Genomic DNA, 11226 nt, shown 5'->3' on the forward strand with positions numbered 1-11226 from the left:
TCTCTCTGGATCTGTTTGTTGTCCCTCTCTCTCTGGATCTGTTTGTTGTCCCTCTCTCTCTCTGGATCTGTTTGTTGTCCCTCTCTCTGGATCTGTTTGTTGTCCCTCTCTCTCTGGATCTGTTTGTTGTCCCTCTCTCTCTGGATCTGTTTGTTGTCCCTCTCTCTCTGGATCTGTTTGTTGTCCCTCTCTCTCTGGATCTGTTTGTTGTCCCTCTCTCTGGATCTGTTTGTTGTCCCTCTCTCTCTCTCTGGATCTGTTTGTTGTCCCTCTCTCTCTGGATCTGTTTGTTGTCCCTCTCTCTCTGGATCTGTTTGTTGTCCCTCTCTCTGGATCTGTTTTTTGTCCCTCTCTCTCTCTCTGGATCTGTTTGTTGTCCCTCTCTCTCTGGATCTGTTTGTTGTCCCTCTCTGGATCTGTTTGTTGTCCCTCTCTCTCTGGATCTGTTTGTTGTCCCTCTCTCTCTGGATCTGTTTGTTGTCCCTCTCTCTCTGGATCTGTTTGTTGTCCCTCCCTCTCTGGATCTGTTTGTTGTCCCTCCCTCTCTGGATCTGTTTGTTGTCCCTCTCTCTCTGGATCTGTTTGTTGTCCCTCTCTCTCTGGATCTGTTTGTTGTCCCTCTCTCTCTGGATCTGTTTGTTGGCCCTCTCTCTCTGGATCTGTTTGTTGTCTCTCTCTCTCTGGATCTGTTTGTTGTCCCTCTCTCTCTGGATCTGTTTGTTGTCCCTCTCTCTCTGGATCTGTTTGTTGTCCCTCTCTCTCTGGATCTGTTTGTTGTCCCTCTCTCTCTGGATCTGTTTGTTGTCCCTCTCTCTCTGGATCTGTTTGTTGTCCCTCTCTCTCTGGATCTGTTTGTTGTCCCTCTCTCTCTGGATCTGTTTGTTGTCCCTCTCTCTCTGGATCTGTTTGTTGTCCCTTCCTGTCGGGATCTGTTTGTTGTCCGTCTCTCTCTGGATCTGTTTGTTGTCCCTCTCTCTCTGGATCTGTTTGTTGTCCCTCTCTCTCTGGATCTGTTTGTTGTCCCTCTCTCTCTCTGGATCTGTTTGTTGTCCCTCTCTCTGGATCTGTTTGTTGTCCCTCTCTCTCTGGATCTGTTTGTTGTCTCTCTCTGGATCTGTTTGTTGTCCCTCTCTCTCTCTGGGTCTGTTTGTTGTCCCTCTCTCTGGATCTGTTTGTTGTCCCTCTCTCTGGATCTGTTTGTTGTCCCTCTCTCTGGATCTGTTTGTTGTCCCTCTCTCTCTGGATCTGTTTGTTGTCCCTCTCTCTCTGGATCTGTTTGTTGTCCCTCTCTCTAGATCTGTTTGCTGTCCCTCTCTCTCTCTCTGGATCTGTTTGTTGTCCCTCTCTCTCTGGATCTGTTTGTTGTCCCTCTCTCTCTGGATCTGTTTGTTGTCCCTCTCTGGATCTGTTTGTTGTCCCTCTCTCTCTGGATCTGTTTGTTGTCCCTCCCTCTCTGGATCTGTTTGTTGTCTCTCTCTCTCTGGATCTGTTTGTTGTCCCTCTCTGGATCTGTTTGTTGTCCCTCTCTCTCTGGATCTGTTTGTTGTCCCTCTCTGGATCTGTTTGTTGTCCCTCTCTGGATCTGTTTGTTGTCCCTCTCTGGATCTGTTTGTTGTCCCTCTCTCTCTGGATCTGTTTGTTGTCCCTCTCTGGATCTGTTTGTTGTCTCTCTCTCTCTGGATCTGTTTGTTGTCCCTCTCTGTCTGGATCTGCTTGTTGTCCCTCTCTCTCTGGATCTGTTTGTTGTCCCTCTCTCTCTGGATCTGTTTGTTGTCCCTCTCTCTCTGGATCTGTTTGTTGTCCCTCTCTCTCTGGATCTGTTTGTTGTCCCTCTCTCTCTGGATCTGTTTGTTGTCCCTCTCTCTCTGGATCTGTTTGTTGTCCCTCTCTCTCTGGATCTGTTTGTTGTCCCTCTCTCTCTGGATCTGTTTGTTGTCCCTCTCTGGATCTGTTTGTTGTCCCTCTCTAGATCTGTTTGTTGTCCCTCTCTCTCTGGATATGTTTGTTGTCCCTCTCTAGATCTGTTTGTTGTCCCTCTCTGGGCATACTTGCTCTCTCTCACTCATACATGTTGATCTCTGCCTTGCATAGAAGCCTCTCTTTCTGCATGACCCTTTAAGATGTCCTGAACATCATTTATTTATGCCTAACAAAATACATATGCTGTCATATGCTGTACAAATTTAACTGAAAGCTTAAACATCTACTTGCTTTTTTAATCACTAACCTTCATCAGACATGCTCCCTCAGCCCTGTCAGCCTCCAGCTTCTTCCCCTCATTCTTGTCTGTTGTGTTTTGACATGCATTGTTATTAAACTTATATTTACAATAACTCAAGGCTTAATAGGTTTTTAATCAGTTTAAGTTTTAATTTGTTTGTTTGAACTGGTAAACTCTTCCTTTCTCACTGGATTGGCCTTCGGCAGAGCTGCTGGCACTGCCTCTCTTTGAAGAATTCCCGTATATCCATCTGACGTTAGTCGTTAGCCCACGGTTGAGAAATTGAGTATAATACAATGCCATTGTGATCAACACTATGTCACCTTTTCTACACATGACCTACTGATAATTGTTTTGCAATGGCCTACTGAATGAAAGCAATTGAGCATGAAAAGATATGTGCATGATGTTACTTCATCTGTCTCATTTATAGCCTGGTACAGATAGTAAAACTACATTAAATACAATGTTAACTACATATCATCTGTGTCATTTATAGCCTGGCACAGATAGCAAGACTACATTAAATACAACTAGAATTAATCTGTGTCATTTATAGCCTGGCACAGATAGCAAGACTACATTAAATACAACTAGAATTAATCTGTGTCATTTATAGCCTGGCACAGATAGCAAGACTACATTAAATACAACTAGAATTAATCTGTGTCATTTATAGCCTGGCACAGATAGCAAGACTACATTAAATACACTGCTCAAAAAAATAAAGGGAACACTTAAACAACACAATGTAACTCCAAGTCAATCACACTTCTGTGAAATCAAACTGTCCACTTAGGAAGCAACACTGATTGACAATAAATTTCACATGCTGTTGTGCAAATGGAATAGACAAAAGGTGGAAATTATAGGCAATTAGCAAGACACCCCCAAAAAAGGAGTGATTCTGCAGGTGGTGATCACAGACCACTTCTCAGTTCCTATGCTTCCTGGCTGATGTTTTGGTCACTTTTGAATGCTGGCGGTGCTCTCACTCTAGTGGTAGCATGAGACGGAGTCTACAACCCACACAAGTGGCTCAGGTAGTGCAGTTCATCCAGGATGGCACATCAATGCGAGCTGTGGCAAAAAGGTTTGCTGTGTCTGTCAGCGTAGTGTCCAGAGCATGGAGGCGCTACCAGGAGACAGGCCAGTACATCAGGAGACGTGGAGGAGGCCATAGGAGGGCAACAACCCAGCAGCAGGACCGCTACCTCCGCCTTTGTGCAAGGAGGTGCACTGCCAGCGCCCTGCAAAATGACCTCCAGCAGGCCACAAATGTGCCCAAAAATATCCGCCATGTTGGAATCAACAGAAGTTAGAAATAACATGATAAATATTCACTTACCTTTGATGATCTTCACCAGAATGCACTCCCAGGAATCCCAGTTCCACAATAAATGACTGATTTGTTCCATAAAGTTCCATAAAGTCCATAATTTATGTCCAAATAGCCACTAGTTGTTAGCGTGTTCAGCCCAGTAATCCATCTTCATGAGCACTACGTCCAGACAAACTCGAAAAGTTCCGTTACAGGCCGTAGAAACATATCAAACAATGTATGGAAACAATCTTAGGATGTTTTTAACATAAATCACCAATAACGTTCCAACCGGAGAATTCCATTGTCTGTAGCAAAGCACTGGAACGAGAGCTAACTCTGTCGGGAGCTCTGCCAGACCCATGACTCATTCAGCTCCCATTCCCCCCTCCTTTATAGCAGAAGCCTGAAACAAGTTTCTAAAGATGGTTGACATCTAGTGGAAGCCGTAGGAAGTGCAACTTAACCCCATAGACACTGTGTATTCGAGCTTTGAAAAACTACAAACCTCAGATTTCCCATTTCCTGGTTGGATTTTTCTCAGGTTTTCGCCTACCATATGAGTTCTGTTATACTCACAGACATCATTCAAACAGTTTTAGAAACGTCACAGTGTTTTTTTTATCCAATACTACTAATAATATGCATATATTAGCATCTGGGACAGAGTAGCAGGCCGTTTACTCTGGGCACGCATTTCATGCAAAAGTGAAAATGCTGCCGCCTATCCCAAACAGGTTAATTTGAGCCAGAAAAAGCACCTCTCAGATTTGACTTTGTTTGTTCCGGCACCTTTTCGCCCAGATCTGGAACCTCTCGCGTGCATGATTTATTAATTATTTCACTGTTTTGTGTCGTTGACGATCATTAAATGTGAAGACTGTATCTTGTCAAATCAATTCTCTATGTGTAATTTAATTATGCGATTAAACTAGTTATGTAGCTTTAAATAACTAGGAAGTCAGTGAACCACGGGAATATGTTGTTTATAGAGTTTCAATTCCCGAATATAACTCTTCAGATATTTTCATATCTTATCAAGTAGAGTCTTGTTTTAATATTATCATTACCTCATCAGTCATATTCTGAATGTCGCAAACCCTTGGATAACTGCACGAACCCTAGCATAAATTATGAATCAGCGATTTACAAGTTGGCTTAATTATTTATTTACTAACTAACAAATCAAATCACAGAAATACATGAAACACACAATTAGATCATACATTGAGTATTACATGATACAAAGAAAAAGTCCCTAGTGGACAAAAAAAACGATATGACGGCTTGGTAAACAAAGGAAAGGGGTTGGGGACCGCTCAAGAGTGGGAGACTCATAGCTGATAACTACACACATAGAAATTGCTAGTACTTTGAACATGAACAACCGCTCATTTGATAATAAATAACAATTTACATATTTACGATTGTATGTCTTGTCTCGCTCTGTGGTCGCCGGTCCATCTGCTGGAGAGAGTCAATAGAAAAGTCTCTAGTTGCATTCCTAATGGATTCATCAGGCGTACCCAGGTTGTCGCGTAGATAGATGTTTCGGCGGTCGTTGGGTATTCTTCGTCCTAGGCTACGTACATTTCAGCTGCAGACTGAAAAGTCCTTGTCTCTTCTCCTTCTGTGGTAATGTTTTTATAACCATTTCTAGCCGTGTAGCCAACGCTACACGCCGTATGGTCTCCGTGGCCTATAGAGGTGTAGCTCTTAACCATTTCACATGTAGCGTCAGCTGCATGTTTTCTAGTCTAATGGCCTATAGAATTGTAGTCATTCCAACGTGGGGACTCCGTCCCGGGCGTTCTCTGACTTAATGTACATTTTGTAGGAAATGGTTTTATACTCTGTGGAAAAAAAGGGGCACCTGATGTAATGTCTGGCCTCACGGGGGCGTGGCCACTGACTAGATAATCTTTATATGAAAATCCATACTCTCATTTAGAAGGCTAACATCACATTACAACTTTTCACAAATAGTTTCATATTTATTAATTGTATCTAACATATAGATGTAAATCTAACAGAAACAGAGATGCAGTAATGTGGGTCTCCTGTCTTTCACCAAATGAAGCAACTTTGACAGAATTGTTCTTTAAATACCCACGGACCATTCCCACATTCTCAAAAATAGAAATATTGTTTAATTATTCAAACTTTTGATTGTCCAAGTGTCTGTCTCTCTGTGTTCCACAGTTTACATTCCAATCTCGAACACTACAGAGCATAGAGGCAGCGTATTTTAACGACCGCCATTAAAACAGTCGACTTCCCGCTCTCCCCCCTCTACGAGAGAGAGAGTACGCTGTAGAGCGGACCTGTAACCTGATCCTTCAGATCATCACAGGAGAGTCATGACATTCCCCCTCGTCAGAACAACCAGTTGGGTGTAATCATGTGACTGTGGGGGTTTGGGGAGAATCGTCAGAACAACCAGTTGGGTGTAATGATGTGACTGTGGGGGTTTGGGGAGACTCGTCAGAACAACCAGTTGGGTGTAATCATGTGGTTCATTAAACTGTGAGGGTTTGTGGGGTGAAATTACCTGGACTGATCAGACTCAGAGACTACTGCAAAGCTGTGAGAGGAAATGGTTTCATACATCCAGGATTCCTACATACTCCATCCTACTGCAGACAGGATTCCTACTGTGAACCTCGTTTGCCTCGTTCACAGTGTAGATATATGCCTTGTTCACAGTGCAGATACATGCCTCGTTCAATGAATACTGTGACCAGACAAGAAGTTATCAGCATGTCAGTACACGTGTGGATTCAATGTCATTATATTTCCAAATGATTACAGGGCTTGTCAATATAGTCTTACGTCAGACAGCACAACGTGTTCCTACCGTCGGCCCGTCCCTGACGTGGAGTCGCCCCGTCCCTGGCCCGGGACCAACGGTGACATCAGCGATGTTTAACGCCACCTTTTAAAAAAAAAAATAAGATAATGGGAGTGTTTGTGTTGAATGCCCATGATTCAAAAGCCCCTTGTAAGATTCACCTCTACTCAACAAGGTACTTCTGTTACACAATGTAAAAGACCTTGCTCACAGACAGGCAAAAAGAAAAAAGGGGAAAGATGAGAGATTCAGTTATGAAAGTCAATAGGGCTTTGTGTGAAGGTACACACACGGAGGATTGATTTGCCCGCATGGGGAATAGAAAGGGTAATGAATGAATAGGCAGGGGTGAGGAAATAGAGGGGGGAGGAAATATAGGGGTGAGGGAATAGAGGGGGGAGGAAATAGAGGGGTGAGGGAATAGAGCGGGGAGGGATAGAGGGAGAGAGGGGGAGGGATAGAGGAGGGAGGGGAGGGATAGAAATGATAGGCGGGAGGGAAGGTAGGATGAGGGGAGAAATGAATAGGCGGGAGGGAAGGTAGGATGAGGGGAGAAATGAATAGGCGGGAGGGAAGGTAAGATGAGGGGAGAAATGAATAGGCGGGAGGGAAGGTAGGATGAGGGGAGAAATGAATAGGCGGGAGGGAAGGTAGGATGAGGGGAGAAATGAATAGGCGGGAGGGAAGGTAGGATGAGGGGAGAAATGAATAGGCGGGAGGGAAGGTAGGATGAGGGGAGAAATGAATAGGCGGGAGGGAAGGTAGGATGAAGGGAGAAATTAATAGGCGGAGGGAAGGTAGGATGAGGGAAGAAATGAATAGGCGGAGGGAAGGTAGGATGAGGGGAGAAATGAATAGGCGGGAGGGAAGGTAGGATGAGGGGAGAAATGAATAGGCGGGAGGGAAGGTAGGATGAGGGGAGAAATGAATAGGCGGGAGGGAAGGTAGGATGAGGGGAGAAATGAATAGGCGGGAGGGAAGGTAGGATGAAGGGAGAAATTAATAGGCGGAGGGAAGGTAGGATGAGGGAAGAAATGAATAGGCGGAGGGAAGGTAGGATGAGGGGAGAAATGAATAGGCGGGAGGGAAGGTAGGATGAGGGGAGAAATGAATAGGCGGAGGGAAGGTAGGATGGAGAAATGATAGGCGGGAGGGAAGGTAGGATGGATAAATTAATAGGCGGAGGGAAGGTAGGATGGATAAATTAATAGGCATGTCACCCAATAACAGTCTCATCACATCCTCATCTGATTTCTGTTGACACTGTTCCACAGGTGGCCTCGGCGTCAGAGCTGCCAGAGATCAGCTTTCTAGTTTGTGTGTGTGTGTGTGTGTGTGTGTTCTGTTGTGTGTGTTCTGTTGTGTGACCCTGTGGCACAGGTGACCGGGTTAGTCAGATGCCAGGGACCAGAAGCTCACGCGTTGCCATGAGCTTCTGCCATGAGCTTCCATGAGCTCACGCGTTGCCATGAGCTTCAGAGGGCAGTCAGGACGCACACGTCAGAGCTGTGAAGGAATATCCCTCATTTTCCTAACTACGGATACGTCCAAAATAGCACCCTATTCTCTACAGTGCATTACTTTTGACCAAGGCCCATAGGACTCTCAGTTAAAAGTAGTGCACTATGTAGGGCAGGGATGTGTAAACTCCAGTTGTCAAGGGCCAAAGTCACACGTTTTCCTCTACCCTTGGCTAACACACCGTAGTTAAAACTAATTGCATTCTAAACCGATAGATCATAATCAGATGATTATTGGAGTCAGGTGTGTTAGCTGGGCCTGGGGAAAAAGTGTGACACTAAATCAGACTTCTGAGGACTGGAGTCGCCTCGTCCCTGACGCGGAGTCGCCTCGTCCCTGACGCGGAGTCGCCTCGTCCCTGACGCGGAGTCGCCTCGTCCCTGACGCGGAGTCGCCTCGTCCCTGACGCGGAGTCGCCTCGTCCCTGACGCGGAGTCGCCTCGTCCCTGACGCGGAGTCGCCTCGTCCCTGACGCGGAGTCGCCTCGTCCCTGACGCGGAGTCGCCTCGTCCCTGACGCGGAGTCGCCTCGTCCCTGACGCGGAGTCGCCTCGTCCCTGACGTAGGTCGCCTCGTCCCTGACGTAGGTCGCCTCGTCCCTGACGTAGGTTTTAGGGTGGCATTTGGGACACAACCTAAGTAATGTTGTCTGGCGACGAGGGGTGTGGTGGACAGGGACAGCAGCAACCTTTGTCCTAGTGGACAGAATACTATAATGAAGTACTTTAGCAGAGGTAGAAGAGACAAGACAGGACAGAAGAGAAGAGACAGAAGAGACAAACGGGACAGAAGAGACAAGACAGAAGAGACAAACAGGACAGAAGAGACAAGATAGAAGAGAAACAGGACAGAAGAGACAAACAGGATGGCATCCGACAGACAGCAGCTATCTCAGACACAGAGCAGAGCGAGCACTGACACACACACACACACACACACACACAGAGCAGGGCGCGCACTGACACACACACACACACACACACACACACACAGAGCAGGGCGCACACTGACACACACACACACACACACACACACACACAGAGCAGGGCGCGCACTGCCACACAGACACACAGAGCAGGGCGCGCACTGACACACACACACACACACACAGAGCAGGGTGCGCACTGACACACACACAGACACACACACACACAGAGCAGGGCGCGCACTGACACACACACACACAGAGCAGGGCGCGCACTGACACACACACACACACACACACACACACACACACACACACACACACACACACACACACACACACACACACACACACACACGAGCTACGTGGCATCACAGCGGCCTACTAAGCCTCTCCTGGCAGCGCGGCACTGTGGTCTGTGAACACTCCTGAAGACACCAGGCAGCTAACAGACACACTGGCTTTAATGAGCCACACGCAGTAGCACATTAGCAATGATTACGGACTCACTGTGTGCATCAACACACAAACTATTTACTAACGGTAGGAGTAATCATTGGATTGGCTGATGCATTGTGGATCACAATGAAGAAGGATGAGAAAACAATTAACATGGAACTCTACCAGGATAGGACAATTAACATGGAACTCCACCGGGATAGGACGATTAACATGGAACTCCGCCAAGATAGGACAATTAACATGGAACTCTACCGGGATAGGACAATTAACATGGAACTCCACCGGGATAGGACGATTAACATGGAACTCTACCGGGATAGGACAATTAACATGGAACTCTACCGGGATAGGACAATTAACATGGAACTCTACCGGGATAGGACAATTAACATGGAACTCTACCGGGATAGGACAATTAACATGGAACTCTACCGGGATAGGACAATTAACATGGAACTCTACCGGGATAGGACAATTAACATGGAACTCTACCGGGATAGGACAATTAACATGGAACTCTACCGGGATAGGACAATTAACATGGAACTCTACCGGGATAGGACAATTAACATGGAACTCTACCGGGATAGGACAATTAACATGGAACTCTACCGGGATAGGACAATTAACATGGAACTCTACCGGGATAGGACAATTAACATGGAACTCTACCGGGATAAGACAATTAACATGGAACTCTACCGGGATAGGACAATTAACATGGAACTCTACCGGGATAGGACAATTAACATGGAACTCTACCGGGATAGGACGATTAACATGGAACTCTAACGTCTGGTTCTAGTTAGTTACTCTAAGGTCTGGTTCTAGTTAGTTACCATCTAACGTCTGGTTCTAGTTAACGTTTGGTTCTAGTTAGTTACTCTCTAACGTCTGGTTCTAGTTAGTTACCATCTAAAGTCTGGTTCTAGTTAGTTACCATCTAACGTCTGGTTCTAGTTAACGTCTGGTTCTAGTTAGTTACCATCTAACGTCTGGTTCTAGTTAACGTCTGGTTCTAGTTAGTTACCATCTAACGTCTGGTTCTAGTTAGTTACCATCTAACGTCTGGTTCTAGTTAGTTACCATCTAACGTCTGGTTCAGGTTAGTTACTCTCTAACGTCTGGTTCTAGTTAACGTCTGGTTCTAGTTAGTTACCATCTAACGTCTGGTTCTAGTTAGTTACTCTCTAACGTCTGGTTCAGGTTAGTTACTCTCTAACGTCTGGTTCTAGTTAACGTCTGGTTCTAGTTAGTTACTCTCTAACGTCTGGTTCTAGTTAACGTCTGGTTCTAGTTAGTTAGTCTCTAACGTCTGGTTCTAGTTAGTTAGTCTCTAACGTCTGGTTCTAGTTAGTTACTCTCTAACGTCTGGTTCTAGTTAGTTACCATCTAACGTCTGGTTCTAGTTAGGCCAAATTTATTTCGATACGCCATCCCATCTGGTTTGCGCTTAGTGGGACTATCGTTTTTTTTTTTTCAACAGGACAGTGACCCAACACACTTCCAGGCTGTGTAAGGGACCAAGACCAAAAAGGAGAGTGATGCATCAGATGACCTGGCCTCCACAATCACCTGACCTCAAACCAACGGAGTTGGTTTGGAATGAGTTGGACCGCAGAGTTAAGGTTAAAGCATTGTCCTATTAAATCAAATACCCAATACAAATGATTACATTTAGTCTGTTTTATAAATAATATGCATAGTATTTAAAAAAAAAAAACATGTCATGTACACGAACTGCAGACTTGTGCATGTGTATCGTTACGGAGCAGACATCATCCTGTCCCGTATAAACAAACGTAGAACAAGCAAGGGGTCTAGCCTTCTGTTGAGGTTCTTTACAGAGAACAGCCAAGGAATTGAGAGAAGAAGAGGTCCAGTAGAGTAGCAGGATGAAAGACTGAATGTCACTGAAGAGGTACA

General features: G+C 45.4%; 1 long non-coding RNA gene across 1 annotated transcript; it reads right to left on the bottom strand.

Moving 5' to 3' along the window:
- Positions 1-4695: 4695 nt before the first annotated feature.
- On the bottom strand, positions 4696-8328 carry LOC129861920 (uncharacterized). Its single transcript, XR_008760685.1, has 2 exons — positions 6375-8328; positions 4696-6276 (listed from the first exon to the last, which is right to left on the bottom strand). It is a non-coding gene; the product is annotated as an uncharacterized LOC129861920 (long non-coding RNA).
- Between the last annotated feature and the right edge of the window lie 2898 nt (positions 8329-11226).

The sequence above is a fragment of the Salvelinus fontinalis genome, chromosome 9 (assembly GCF_029448725.1).
Source record: "Salvelinus fontinalis isolate EN_2023a chromosome 9, ASM2944872v1, whole genome shotgun sequence".
NCBI classification, from domain to species: Eukaryota; Metazoa; Chordata; class Actinopteri; order Salmoniformes; family Salmonidae; genus Salvelinus; species Salvelinus fontinalis.